Source organism: Alosa alosa, chromosome 1, assembly GCF_017589495.1.
Source record: "Alosa alosa isolate M-15738 ecotype Scorff River chromosome 1, AALO_Geno_1.1, whole genome shotgun sequence".
NCBI classification, from domain to species: Eukaryota; Metazoa; Chordata; class Actinopteri; order Clupeiformes; family Clupeidae; genus Alosa; species Alosa alosa.
This window is the reverse complement of record NC_063189.1, coordinates 50566869-50581282: the sequence shown is the minus strand read 5'-3', so window position 1 is coordinate 50581282 and position 14414 is coordinate 50566869. Positions and strand designations below refer to the sequence as shown.

The 14414-nt window shown below is 40.4% G+C and overlaps 1 non-coding gene across 1 annotated transcript; it reads right to left on the bottom strand.

The window, feature by feature from the left end:
- Positions 1 to 10197: 10197 nt before the first annotated feature.
- On the bottom strand, positions 10198 to 10270 carry trnaf-gaa. Its single transcript has one exon. It is a non-coding gene; the product is annotated as a tRNA-Phe (tRNA).
- Between the last annotated feature and the right edge of the window lie 4144 nt (positions 10271 to 14414).

Genomic DNA, 14414 nt, shown 5'->3' with positions numbered 1-14414 from the left:
CTCAGCACATTTATCCTATATCACCTATATTCCTATATGAGTACATTTTTTTCTTGGATAACAACCATACAACCATCATTAGGTGGATACCATTAACAATGCACATTTTCAGATCTGTACTCTTTTTTATAAAGCCCTTAATTCTATTGTCAAATGTATGCTAGGAATTTTCTTGATGTTGTGTGTTTGCCGACACACATTTTCACCATGTGAATGTGACTACCCAATATGTAGGATTGTCAGTGGCTCAGTGGGATAATGCCTAGTGCTGGTGTTTGTTAGGTTGAGAGTTCAAATCATGGTAGAGCTTTAGGCTCAACCTGCATATGCTATTGGTTATTGAAGATTCATACCATTGAACAGCACCTGAATGACATCAGGCAATCAACATACACAGTCATTAGTTGCCAAGAATCAGAATGCCGAGACACTCACTGACATTTAGGGGAACTTCTTTGTTTACTATTTTTCCTTCATCAAGTCTATCATATTTTTATTTCATCCATTAGTGTTCTTCTCTACAAATGTCTAATTGCCCCAGAATTTCAAACAGTTTTCAGGTGTACTCTTTCAGGAAAGCCCTTCATTTTATTGTCAAATGTATGCTTGGAGTTTTTCTTGCGTGTTTATCAACACACATTTTCACCATGTGAAAGTGACTGCCCAATGTGTATCATTGTCAGTGGCTCAGTGGGATAATTTCTTGTACTGGTGTGTCTTGAGAGTTCAAATCCCTATTACAGCTTTAGGAGCAATGTGCACATGCTATTGGTCATTTAAGATTCACACCATTGAACAGCACCTGAATGACATCAGCCAATCAACATTCACTCATCAGTTGCCAAGAATCAGAATGCCGGGACTATCTATTACATTTAGGGGAACTTCTTTGTTTACTATTTTCCCTTCATCATTACGTCTATCATATTTATATTTCATCCATTAGTGTTCATCTCTACAAATGTCTAATTGCCCCAGAATTTCAAAAAGTTTTCAGGTGTACTCTTTTAGGAAAGCCCTTCATTTTATTGTCAAATGTATGCTTGGAGTTTTTCTTGATGTTGTGTGTTTACCAAAACACATTTTCACCATGTGAATATGACTGCCCAGTATGCAGGACTGTCAGTGGCTCAGTGGGATAATGCCTTGTACTGCTGTTTCTTAGGATGAGAGTTCGAATCCCTGCTGGTTATTTAATATTCACATTGAATAGCACCTGAATGATATCAGGCAATCAACGTTCACACTCATCAATTTCCAAGAATCAGAATGGCAAGACACTCAATGGCATAAAGGGGAACTTCTTTGTTTACTATTTTTTCTTCATCATTAAGTCTATCTTTTATATGTCATCCATTAGTGTTCTTCTTTACAAATGTCTAATTGCCCCAGAATTTCAAAAAGTTTTCAGGTGTACTCTTTCAGGAAAGCCCTTCATTTTATTGTCAAATGTATGCTTGGAGTTTTTCTTGTGTGTTTACCAACACACATTTTCACCATGTGAATGTGACTGCCCATTATTTAGGATTGTCAGTGGTCCAATGGGATAATGCCTAGTGCTGGTGTTTGTTAGGTTGAGAGTTCAAATCTCCGGTAGTGCTTTAGGCTATAGCTCAAATACTATTGGTTATTGAAGATTCACACCATTGAACAGCACCTGAATGACATCAGGCAATCAACATATACAGTCATTAGTTGCCAAGAATCAGAATGCTGAGACACTCTGACATTTAGGGGAACTTCTTTGTTTACTATTTTTCCTTCATCATTAAGTCTATCATATTTATATTTCATCCATTAGTGTTCTTCTCTACAAATGTCTAATTTCTCCAGAATTTAAAAAAGTTTTCAGGTGTACTCTTTCAGGAAAGCCCTTCATTTTATTGTCAAATGTATGCTTGGAGTTTTTCTTGTGTGTTTACCAACACACATTTTCACCATGTGAATGTGATTGCCCAATTTGTATGATTGTCAGTGGCTCAGTGGGCTAATGCCTTGAACTGATGTTTCTTAGGTTGAGTGTTCGAATCCCCGTTAGAGCTTTAGGATTTGTCATTTAAGATTCACACCATTGAACAGCACCTGAATGACATCAGCCAATCAACATTCACACTCATCAGTTGCCAAGAATCAGAATGCCGGGACTCTCTATTACATTTAGGGCAACTTCTTTGTTTACTATTTTTCCTTCATCATTAAGTCTATCATATTTATATTTCTTCCATTAGTGTTCATCTCTACAAATGTCTAATTGCCCCAGAATTTCAAAAAGTTTTCAGGTGTACTCTTTTAGGAAAGCCCTTCATTTTATTGTAAAAATGTATGCTTGGAGTTTTTCTTGTTGTGTGTTTACCAATACACATTTTCACCATGTGAATGTGACTGGCCAACATGTAGGATTGACAGTGGCTCTGTGAGATAATGCCTTGTGCTGGTGATCCTTAGGTTGAGAGTTCAAATCCCACTTGAAGCATTAGTGTTTGAATGCTGTTGGGTTGTGGAGGTTAGCATACTAGAATAGAATGCTGTTGGGTTCTGCAGGTTAGCACACTATAACATTACAGCTACTTGTCAATATGGACTTGTAGTGCAAGGCAAGTAGGCTGTTTATCTTATTGACTCCGACACAGCTGTAGCCTATAATTATTTGTTATTCTTATAATATTTGTCATTTCTTATACATATTTAGTCGGCTCTTCCACTTGACAGAACAACTCTATATCGGTTAAGGATGTCACGCATGAAACAATGCTGCAGAAACACCTAAAAATCGACTTTGAGTTTAGTAGGCTATAATTTTCAGTTCCTGTTTATCTATTGCACAATGGGTAATAATTTAAAGGAATCATGTTGCAGTCTTGTAAATAGTGACCCTGCAAGATCCCTAGTCATTGCAAAATCATAGTCTGTGACTTAAAACTCTACTACTTGTCTTTAGATGTGAGAGGGTCTGAGACTGTAGTCTTTCAAAAATCTTTTCCAAATCTTTGCAAATCTTTCCAAAGTATGTCAGTGTAAGGAGGGCTTGAGGTGAAAGTGCTGTGGAGAAATTGCAGGATTATTTGGCTCTGCCACCTAACCACACCCAGTTTACCTGCTGGGAAACCCTGTAGCTCCGGAGCAGGGGCTCAGACCAGGATAAATTGTTTGCTCGCCCTCAGATCACTCTTTTGTTCATCTCAACCCAGCACTCCAGTGTGTCCTGCTCTGTGTGCGTCTTTGAGTTAACGTAAGTCATCACTTTAATGACCCTCACTATGACTTTTGTGATGTTTATCAGTTTAGAGTAGTATCAGAGTAGCTCTGCCATCATGTATAAAGTTAAGGTCTTTGTTTGTTGGTTTGGTGTGTTGGAGTCCCATGTGAGAGATGATTAGGTGATGTTGGTTGACTTGGGATGTCAAGTATATATATATATAAGTATATACTCTTTTGATCCTGTGAGGGAAATTTGGTCTCTGCATTTAACCCAATCCGTGAATTAGTGAAACACAGCACACAGTGAGGTGAAGCACACATTGATCCCGGCGCAGTGAGCTGCCTGCAACCACAGCGGCGCTCGGGGAGCAGTGAGGGGTTAGGTGCCTTGCTCAAGGGCACTTCAGCCGTGGCCCACTGGTCGGGGTTCGAACCGGCAACCCTCTGGTTACAAGTCCAGAGTGCTAACCAGTGGGCCATGGCTGTTTGTTTGTGAATTGGGATCTGTACTGATTTACCCCATTTCACTGATTACTCCATTTTCTGTTTGTTTCCTCTTTGATGCAGCACACATACAAGTAAAGAACAAAAGAACAGATGAATTGAAACTCAAATAAAGTTCACTTGTGTTGCACCAAAACCTGCCATCTCCGTGTCATCACTCCATACCATTGAGCCTTCTGACCGAGGCTCTGCCTGCTCGCCACACACTCACTCTACCTCGACCCACATCGCCCCCTACAGTTCCTTCAGTTGGGTTGTGGAGGTTAGCATACTAGAATAGAATACTGTTAAGAATACTGTTGGGTTGTGGAGGTTAGCACACTATAACGTTACAGCTACTTGTCAGGACTTGTCGTGGCAAGTATAACTGCATAATTATAGGCTATTCATCTTATTGACTCCAACACAGAACCCACCCCCACCCCCTTCACCTACCACCACAAATACAATTTCATTCTGTGGGAAACACTGCCTTCCATTATCAGACCCTTCATCTTATCCATGACAAATGCATAGTCCTGTAGAATAGAGTATTGTTAGAATACTATTGAGTTGTGGAGATTAGCGCACTAGAATACTACTGTTAGAATACTGTTGGGTTGTGGAGGTTAGCACACTAGAATAGGGTATTGTTAGAATACTATTAGGTTGTGGAGGTTAGCACACTATAATGTTACAGCACAGGGTAATCCTAATTTTATGCATCAAATTTATTCCAATCTAACTCAAAAGTTTTGAACAACACAAAGTGAAGGTTTTATCCAGATCAAAACCAAGAATAGATTATGTGATCTAATCCAATTTCAGGATCCTTGTTTCCCTTTGAACAACCCATTTTCAAGATTTGATCCAATCCGACAGGCGAAATCCGGTAACTGAAATCCGATAACCGAAATCCGATCACGTTTCTTTTGAACAATTGGGCCCAAACAATCAAAGCATATGTAAAACTAAAAAGCTATGCTACCTCATGTTCGTTTTGCTCGGACCCCGTAAATCACCGTTTGCGGTTATATTTGGGGGCCAAGCAGCGAAGCTGCGAGGCAACCCATAGTGATTCTATTTGTTCTTATTGGGGGCCAAGCAGCGAAGCTGCGAGGCAACCAATAGTGATTCTATTTGTTCTTATTAGACACTCTGACATTTAGGGGAACTTCTTTGTTTACTATTTTTCCTTCATCATTAAGTCTATCATATTTATATTTCATCCATTAGTGTTCTTCTCTACAAATGTCTAATTTCTCCAGAATTTAAAAAAGTTTTCAGGTGTACTCTTTCAGGAAAGCCCTTCATTTTATTGTCAAATGTATGCTTGGAGTTTTTCTTGTGTGTTTACCAACACACATTTTCACATGTGAATGTGACTGCCCAATGTGTATGATTGTTAGTGGCTCAGTGGGATAATGCCTTGTACTGGTGTTTCTTAGGTTGAGTGTTCGAATCCCCGTTAGAACTTCAAGGATCAAGCTGCACATGCTATTGGTCATTTAAGATTCACACCATTGAACAGCACCTGAATGACATCAGCCAATCAACATTCACACTCATCAGTTGCCAAGAATCACAATGCCGAGACACTCTATGACATTCAGGGGAACTTCTTTGTTTACTATTTTTCCTTCATCATAAAGTCTATCATATTTATATTTCATCCATTAGTATTCTTCTCTACAAATGTCTTATTGCCCCAGAATTTCAAAAAGTTTTCAGGTGTACTCTTTTAGGAAAGCCCTTCATTTTATTGTCAAATGTATGCTTAGAGTTTTTCTTATTGTGTGTTTACCAATACACATTTTCACCATGTGATTGTGACTGGCCAAAATGTAGGATTGACAGTGGCTCAGTGGGATAATGCCTTGTACTGGTGATCCTTAGGTTGCGAGTTCAAATCCCGCTTGAAGCATTAGTGTTAGAATACTGTTGGGTTGTGGATGTTAGCATACTACAATAGAATGCTGTTGGGTTGTGGAGGTTAACACACTATAACATTACAGCTACTTGTCAATATGGACTTGTAGTGTAACTGTGTAACTTCAATTTCCCCTGAGGATCAATAAAGTATCTATCTGTATAATTATTGGCTGTTTATCTTATTGACTCCGACACAGCTGTAGCCTATAATTATTTGTTATTCTTATAATATTTGTCATTTCTTATACATATTTAGTCGGCTCTTCCACTTGACAGAACAACTCTGTATCGGTTAAGGATGTCACGCATGAAACAATGCTGCAGAAACACGAAAATACGACTTTGAGTTTAGTAGGCTATAATTTTCAGTTCCTGTTTATCTATTGCACGATGGGTAATGATTTAAAGGAATCGTGTTGCAGTCTTGTAAATAGTGACCCTGCAAGATCCCTAGTCATTGCAAAATCATAGTCTGTGACTTAAAACTCTACTACTTGTCTTTAGATGTGAGAGGGTCTGAGACTGTAGTCTTTCAGAAATCTTTTCCAAATCTTTGCAAATCTTTCCAAAGTCTGTCAGTGTAAGGAGGGCTTGAGGTGAAAGTGCTGTGGAGAAATTGCAGGATTGTTTGGCTCTGCCACCTAACCACACCCAGTTTACCTGCTGGGAAACCCTGTAGCTCCGGAGCAGGGGCTCAGACCAGGATAAATTGTTTGCTCGCCCTCAGTTAACTCTTTTGTTCATCTCAACCCAGCACTCCAGTGTGTCCTGCTTTGTGTGCGTCTTTGAGTTAACGTAAGTCATCACTTTAATGACCCTCACTATGACTTTTGTGATGTTTATCAGTTTGTAGAGTAGCTCTGCCATCATGTGTAAAGTTAAGGTCTTTGTTGGTTTGGTGTGTTGGAGTCCCATGTGAGAGATGATTAGGTGATGTTGGTTGACTTGGGATGTCAAGTATTGTTTAGTTGTACCTTATATAGCCATATGATTTCAGTTTATTGTTCAAATGTCAATTGGTTTGTTTGTGAGTTGGGATCTGTACTGATTTACTCCATTTCACTGATTACTCCATTTTCTGTTTGTTTGCACTTTGATGCAGCACACATACAAGTAAAGAACAAAAGAACAGATGAATTGAAACTCAAATAAAGTTCACTTGTGTTGCACCGAAACCTGCCATCTCCGTGTCATCACTTCATACCATTAAGCCTTCTGACCGAGGCTCTGCCTGCTCGCCACACACTCACTCTACCTCGACCCACATCGCCCCCTACAGTTCCTTCAGCTGGGTTGTGGAGGTTAGCATACTAGAATAGAATACTGTTAAGGATACTGTTGGGTTGTGGAGGTTAGCACACTATAACGTTACAGCTATGTGTCAGGACTTGTCATGCAATGCAAGTATAACTGCATAATTATAGGCTGTTAATCTTATTGACTCCAACACAGAACCCACCCCCACTCCCTTTCACCTACCACCACAAATACAATTCCATTCTGTGGGAAACACTGCCTTCCATTAACAGACGCTTCATCTTATCCATGACAAATGCATAGTCCTGTAGAATAGAGTATTGTTAGAATACTATTGAGTTGTGGAGATTAGCGCACTAGAATAGTACTGTTAGAATACTGTTGGGTTGTGGAGGTTAGCACACTAGAATAGGGTATTGTTAGAATACTATTAGGTTGTGGAGGTTAGCACACTATAACGTTACAGCACAGGGTAATCCTAATTTTATGCATCAAATTTATTCCAATCCAACTCAAAAGTTTTGAACAACACAAAGTGAAGGTTTTATCCAGATCAAAACCAAGAATAGATTATGTGATCTAATCCAATTTCAGGATCCTTGTTTCCCTTTGAACAACCCATTTTCAAGATTTGATCCAATCCGATAGCCGAAATCCGGTAACTGAAATCCGATAACCGAAATCCAATCACGTTTCTTTTGAACAATTGGGCCCAAACAATCAAAGCATATGTAAAACTAAAAAGCTATGCTACCTCATGTTCGTTTTGCTCGGACCCCGTAAATCACCGCTTGCGGTTATATTTGGGGGCCAAGCAGCGAAGCTGCGAGGCAACCCATAGTGATTCTATGTGTTCTTCTTCTTATTATAATAACGAAACGCTCATTTGCCATTGAACCATACAGTAAAAAGTTGGGAAATTTGGCACATTGATTCGGTATAGTCATATGATTAATTTAACTAAGTTTCATGTCAAGTGCTCTAAGCCCCCAATGTGTCAGATTTTGCATTACATCTATGCGCTTAAAGTTTCAACCATACAAATTGAGGTATACTTGGAATCCTTGGATGAGGCCGAACTCAACGCACCCCATGACGTCAATTTCCGCCACGTTGGATCTTCTGCCATATTGGATTTAATCAAAAACACTTAAAAGGAATCAAAGGTCATAAAGTTTGTCCGATTTTGACGAAACTTGTTGCAGATGATTGTCAGACCATGACTCACAAACGCATTGCTTTTTGGAGCCATATTCAAAACCTGTCGCCTGTCATGACCAATCAAGTTTGGCGGCGAAGCCAAAACAGAAAGTGAAGTGATATCTCAGCAAAGCTTTCGCGTATCAACACCAAACTCAGTACATGGTCTCAGGACCCAATTAGGAAGAAGCTCAATAAATTTGATGACCTTTGACCACTATGTGGCGCTATTATCACAGAAAGGGGGCTCATATTTCAGCAATGCTTTCACGTATTGAAACCAAACTTAGTATATGGACTTGGGACCTTATCCTGAGGACACAAAATAAATTTGGTGACCTTCAACCACTAGGGCGGCGCTAGAGTAACACAAGATTAGGTCATATCTCAGCAATGCTTTGACGTATCAAAACCAAAACTTGGTTCATGGACTTGTGACCACATCCTGAGGATGCACAATCAATTTTACGACCTTTGACCACTAGGGGTGCTATAATTTGCAACACTTTCTCGTATCGACACCAAACTTGGTACATGGACTCGGGACACATCCCGAAGACGCTCAATAGATTTAGTGACCTTTGAACACTAGGGGCGCTATAATTATCAACACTTTCTCTTATCGACACCAAACTTGGTATGTGGACTCGTGACTACAACCTGAGGACGCACAATACATTTGGTGATGTTTGAGGTATGTGTATGTGTGGGGGGCTGTTGGGGTGTGTGGGAGAGGAGGTTTATCTGTGTATATGTGTGTGTGTGTGGGATGGGGGGTTAATTGGGTGTGTGTATAATGTAACAACATTGGGTTGCCATGACAACTCGAAGGTCACCGAATTTATTGTACTAAGTCCACATACCAAGTTTGGTTTAAATTGGTGAAAATGTTGATAATTATAGCACCCCTAGTGGTGAAAGCACACCAAATTAATTGTGCATCCTCAGCATTGCAGAAATATGAGCCCACTTCCTGTGATTATAGCGCCACATAGTGGTCAAAATGTACCATATTTCTTGAGCGTCCTCCTGATTGGGTCCTGAGTCCATATACCTAGTTTGGTTTTGATACGTGAAATCATAGCTGAGATATTACTTCACTTCCTTTTTGGTGCTTTGTCACGGGCAACGGGTTTTGAATATTGTTCCAAAAAGCAATGCATTTATAAGTCATGGTCTGACGATCATCTGCGTCAAGTTTCGTGAAAATCGGATAAACTTTGTGACCTTTGAAAACGTTTAGGTGTTTTTGATTAAATCCAATATGGCAGCCGGATCAATTACGTTGACATCACAAATTCACATCTGTCGGCCTTAGGATCTCCCACAGACACCACTAGTACATTAACATTAACAGACACAGGCAAGGCAACAGGCAAGTTTTAATTTCAAACACATTACCCGTTACAGGCCAAAATGTAATTTTGCTCATTATAGCAACACCTATAGGTCAAAAGTCATCAAATTTATTGAGCCTCCTCCTTATTGGGTCTTGAGCCCATGCACTGAGTTTGGATTTGATACATTAAAGCTTTACTGAAATATTACTTCACTTCCTGTTTGGCAGCTTTGCCGCCAAACTTGATTGGTCGTGACAGGCAACAAGTTTTGAATATGGCCCCAAAAAGCAATGCGTTTGTGAGTCATGGTCTGACGATCATCTGCGCCAAGTTTTGTCAAAATCGGACAAAAGTAGTAATTATCATGAACTATCTGTCAAAATAAGCCCCGCCCCCTGAAACGTCATAAATCACGTCATAACCACGCCTCCTTTTTTATGCAAATTATACGTGGTTGTCACCCGCGTGTTGTTTGTTATTGTTATTGTTTTGTGAGTCATGTGACAGTCATGTGACTGGTGTCAACACCCTGGGCAGCCATATTGGATGTAAAGTCATGTGACAGTCATGTGTCTGGTGTCAAACAATGCCACGCCCCTTGGCATCCATATTGGATGTAGTGTCATGTGACAGTCATGTGACTGGTGTCAAACCCTGAAGGCCCATATTGGCCCCAAACCCCCATGTGTGTTTTGTGGATAATGGGGAATCAGATAAACTTTGTAAGAGTTGTATATGTTTAGTGGTAAATGGGGCTAAATACAAAAAAAAAGAAAGAAAATGGAGTTGCCGGAACCCGGATTCGAACCAGGGATCTTTAGATTTTCAATCTAACGCTCTCCCAACTGAGCTATTTCGGCTGCAGGGCTTCAATGGTATGCAATGCATCCTACTTTGTAGGGATGGTGTTTTGTCCGGGCATGTCTCTGAGTGTGTTGTTTGAGACCCCTTTCATGTCGGGGGTCTGCCTACTACCTACGTACACTAGTGCTAATAACATTGTAAAAGACCTGTTTATGAGTAGTGACGTCTGTATGCACCTGGACACCTGGTTATCTATAAACCCTTTTGTAGTGGGTGTGTTTTGCCCCGGCGTGTCTCTAGGATTGAGATTATAAATGCTGTGGGCGATGTATAGCTATCATTGTTAGCAGTGATTTTGAACAGAACTTACCATGGCTGACATGATTGAATCGGCAAAATCAAAGAGACGGATCACACTCACCCCTGTTAGCGCTAAGCTATCGAATCCTGAAATGACTTATGCACCGCAAAGGAGGAGACCTGAAACTTTTGTTAATTTTCTGAGTAAACCTAATGATGGCGTGGAATACCAATGGTTGTTGAACGATGGGCGCATCGGAGGCTATGTTTTTGACAAGGAAGATCGCAGTGTGAAGCTATACGCATTGACATCTCCGGATTTGGCGTTTTCAGACGACATGGCGCACATTTCATTTTGTGATGCAGATTGGGTGATGTTTAGGGACTCTTGGAAGGATATTGTACAGCCTGCTATGGACAGTCGCTACACAGCATCATGGAATAGTCCAGCCTATGTCAAGTCTTACCACATGTATGCTAACTGTCCGCAGGATTTCATTCGCCTGTCTAGCAGTGCATACAGAAGACCTACATATTATAATGAAAAAGAATTGAATGAATTCGCATATACACCTAAAGTGGAGTATCTTTGGAAAGACCGGCATGTTCTAAGTGATGTTTTCAAAAAGGTTGATAGATTGTTCAAATGGAGTGCTGGTTTGGAAAGATACCAGGGCGTCAAGGCATGTCTCTTCCAGACGTGCCAAGATGATCTGGAACTGGCCAACCATTGTGAAGAAGCCGCTCCGGAATCAGCGCCCCCTCGTTCATGAAGCTTAAAAAGAGGTTTTCATACGAAGGGTTCCTTTACTCTCAGAGCTGTTGTGAACATCATACAATGTCTCTATATGTGGATGAAGTTGAAATGACTGAAGCGCTTGTTCGGCCTGATGGTGTGGATCAAAGTTCAAGAAGTATGTTTCATCAAGAGGAATCAGTAATTGAACAAGAAATGATACATTATGACGTGGATTACTTGTGTGAGAGATTTGCGATGCTAACTTTGACGGATGATAAAGAGGATGTTAGAGAATGCCATCTTGTGGATGATGACGCCCCTGTGGGTGTACCTCCTACCGGTAACAAAAACGACTCTGAAGATAAAGGAGAGGTCACACATGATTGGGTAGCGGGAGAAGTAGCCGCCCTCAGACTACACCCCATGAAAGGTTAGTGGTTGTATAACGATCACACCAGCCGGATCATCGAGACGTTCAGAACTGTCGTGATGCCTTCAACAGATGTTAAGATGACTGATACGTGTGTATACTTTCAAAATACCTGTGGTGGGGTGGGCATGATGGATTGTTCAGAAGACTTAGAGATTGGTGTGTCATTAAACCCTGTATCATCAGCAGATGGAACCGGGACTTCTAAAGCTACTGGTGAAGACCTTGTTGGTTGTTTGGCAGAGCTACCTCTTGGACTTATCAAGGCCTGTGTGTGTATTACACTGCAACACATCATCACGCAGAAGTTACAGGAGGACTGTTTTGGATGTCAAGTAAGCCACCCCAGCCAGATTCAACATTCTTGCCTCTTTGAACCAGATCATTACTACTTCCAAACAAATGTTGAGGATATAAAACATCGGCTATACAAAAGACCACTACTGCAAAGCGTGAATCATCTATTGGGACATTACGGCTATCAGACCCATCCCCAAAAAATTTGGGGGTCTGTAGAAGCTATCGTCTACGAATTAACAGGGGAACCATACATCTGTGGGTATTTACACACTTTCAAGGAAAATCACATAAAGGATTGTGATACAAACATTATTCTTGAAACTCTGACATATTGGGACAATTAGCGGTAATGGGGAATTGGTGCTGTGGTTCAGGCCCACCAAAAGAGCGTGTGAAATATGAGCTAACAGCCTTACTGTGTAATGTCATAGCAGCGAATCTACATGTTATGCAACTGATATTGCTGTACCTTACCATCGTTTTAAAGCCTTAAAAATCAAATGGCGCTTGCTAGATCATTGTCTGAAGAATGGTCCGATCTACTGAATATGGGATCCTCCGTTAACAAAGTATCATGTAACAGTGCATGAAATTTTTAGAGAACATGTGTATGATTCGGCAAGGCTTTTTTTCAAGATAGGGCATATCGTAGCTCTTTGTACATATGTAACTGATGTATGTGTCATCAAGCAAAGTAAGAATGAGTCTGTGGATGTCTATGAGGTTGTGAATAGCCTAGTGGAATTTCTGGTTGCTAAGGACTTTGATGTGTGTGTTAAATTTTTTAAACTACCTTGATTCTCTACCCATGATGGATATGTAAGCCTGCTTGCCAAATAAAAGATTGTGAATGCACATCGTGGTCTGTCATTAGTTGTATGGAGGGTGTCATGGAGGAGGTTCTAAATACAATCTACTACACACCTTCAAGTGAGGGTTCATATGGGGGTATAACTAGATTAAAAAGAAACTGCCTTTAAAAACAGGGATACATCTGTCCGATAAGGATGTTGCTGAATGGTTATCAGGGAGGGATGCATTACACACTTCATAAACCTATGCGTGTCAACTACAAAAGGAATAGGGTGATTGTGTATGGTATCAACAGGCAATTTCAAGCGGATCTGGTTGACATGTCCATATACTCCAGGGAGAATGACCATGCTAAATATATGCTGACGTGTATAGATGTCTTTAGCAAATATGCATGGGTGCGTATTTTAAAAAACAAATCAGGGATGGCGGTTGCCGCTGCTTTTGAATCAATCAGGCCATCCTTAAAATATTTTCGTTTACCGTAACCGGACCCGACCCTGTCAATTTAGAACCGACCCAAATATTTATTTTTTTCCCCCTTTTAGTCCGACCGACTTGTCCGGTTGTAAACTTATGTTAATACCGACCGATTTTTTTTTTTTTTACTCTAAACAACCAATACAAATGCAATAAAATAATATTTATTTTAGTAGGCCCAAGTATTGTGAATATAAATTGCCTACATGCAAAAACGTGGCTCACTTAAAAAAACCTGTGGCGTCATCTCTACACCATTGGTTTCCACGATGTCACACTATGGCCCTACGCTTCGTTTCATTCACACAAACTGATAACGCTTTTACTTTGGCCGCGAAGTTCTGGAAGAACTGTGGCCAGATCTTTCTCATCCCTCCTCCCCTAGTCTAACGGTGACCCGGTCGGAGTATTGAAATAGGTTGTGGTCTATTCAGCATTCTCTCAAAATATGGTTCATAACATGGAGACTGCTGGTCCATGGAGTCGCGGAGGAAATTAGCCCCGGTGCTTCATCTGATAATTTGCTGCGCAGTTGATCAAGAAACCGCTGATCGGCCAAAAAGAAAACAAACGTTTCTGCTATCGATGTCATTAAACATGGAGCCCTACAATTAGTGGTGGTATGAGCATTCATTCAATGCGCGTCTGCGCGAGAGAAACTGAAACTAATCGATAACGTTGGTATCAAAGCTCCGCTTCAACCTGTTGGAAGGCTATTTATTTATTTAACGAAACTTAATAGAACGACGTTGTTTTTGGAACTTTAGAAACAGAGCAGAGACTGTATAATACACTGTATAGCATTGAGTATTGCATAGTCAAATTTCAATATAAACGTGGCCAAGAGCTATTGTAGCCTTCTTTCTGGGGATATGTAGATGAGCCCTATGACCCAAAAAGTCTGCCATGACCGGGCCTCAGGTCAAAGAAGTTTGAGAAAGGCTGGTCTAAATAACCTGCATCAGAAATGTTTGCAATGGTGCGCCTGAAGGCACAGGTTGAAGACCCAGTCAGTTACGTCAATGATATGCACATTTGTGTAAATTCATTCCTACAATTAATCACCATGACCAAAATTGTACTTTTTTTACTTTGAATCTTGAAAAAAAAATATTGACCTACCTACCGACCCATTTTT